Source organism: Oryzias melastigma, linkage group LG11, assembly GCF_002922805.2.
Source record: "Oryzias melastigma strain HK-1 linkage group LG11, ASM292280v2, whole genome shotgun sequence".
NCBI classification, from domain to species: domain Eukaryota; kingdom Metazoa; phylum Chordata; class Actinopteri; order Beloniformes; family Adrianichthyidae; genus Oryzias; species Oryzias melastigma.
Window position 1 is genome coordinate 20,672,094 of NC_050522.1, and position 1,193 is coordinate 20,673,286.

At 38.4% G+C, this 1,193-nt stretch overlaps 1 protein-coding gene across 1 annotated transcript in view; it reads right to left on the reverse strand.

The window, feature by feature from the left end:
- Positions 1–615, reverse strand: part of s1pr1 (sphingosine-1-phosphate receptor 1) — a 6,688-nt gene extending 6,073 nt beyond the window's left edge. The window contains exon 1 of the mRNA XM_024258635.2: positions 196–615. The gene's annotated coding sequence lies outside the window, so the exon portion shown is untranslated. The remainder of the gene's footprint in view (positions 1–195) is intronic.
- Between the last annotated feature and the right edge of the window lie 578 nt (positions 616–1,193).

The following is a 1,193-nucleotide window of genomic DNA, read 5'->3' on the forward strand; positions in this document are numbered from 1 at the left end:
TATTTTCAATCAAACATCCCAGGAAGAGCTCCTGAGAAACCCTGACATCTTAGTATAAAGAGGGCACGCGCGCGCGCTCACGGGTCCTGGTAAAACATGCAATTTGGTTCCTATTTTAAGCTTTTTTTTCTGGATGTGTATTAAAATGAGTCGTTATTTTTTATCTGCTCTGTAAATATCTGTATTTGAACTGACCTGAGTTCAGCAGCTCACTTTTCCTTAAAGCTGAAGCTCCACTTTGTTCTTCACAAAAAATAAAAAACCCTTTCGGAGTTTCCTCTGAGCCTCACGTCCGTGCAGAGAAAAAGAAGAGCAGCTTTTGGCACCATAAAAAGTGTTTTTGTTATCCTCCACTTTCGGCTGGAGTCCGCTAGAAGAGAGTCCGACAGTGAAGTCAACGAGAGCGCGAGCCAGAGGAAGCGCGCGCGCTCGGAGAGGATGGGGCGGCAGGGGGGCAGTCCTAAAGAAAGGATCCGATGCTTCATAAAAAGTGACACTTTGTGAAGAGTTTTTGTTATTTCGTTATTTTTATATTTTATATTTCTATATCATTCACAATAAATTCATGTTTTAAAGTTTGTTGTCTTCATTTTGTTATTTAACGAAAATTGTGTTGTTTCAACATGTTTTTGTGTATTTTTTTCTCATGTGGAGGACATATGTAAAAAAAGGAATTCAGATTAAAATTGCATCTCTGAATAGTTGCTTTTTATTTACTCTTTTTTTTTTTTGCTGTTTGATAAAGCTGTAGTTGTGATGTAGAAGCTACGGCAAGCCGCAAGCTCCCTACTCTGCTCCACTCTGATGCCGCCACATTTAGACAACCATATGCATGCATGTCTTTGTTTTCCTGGTCTGAGCTGATATCTGACTCATATTGATCACCATTTTTGTTCCACAGCTAATGTTAGCTTGGGGTTGTGAGGGGCTGTAAGCTAGCGGGAAACCGTGTAAACAAAGGAATGCTGGGATATCAACATATAGGCTTCCTTCTGTGCCAACAGTTCCGCCCACAATCCAGAGAAACATTTTGATTAATTTCTGCACTGCAGAAAATAAGTCTTATAAAACAACATTTAAAAAAACAGCATAAGTATAAATAAAAGACATCTGAAAACAATTTTACAGTATTTGGAGTTCAACTTTAAGTTGTGCATCATATTATTGTTATGGTTTGGAGTCTGTTTTTTTTT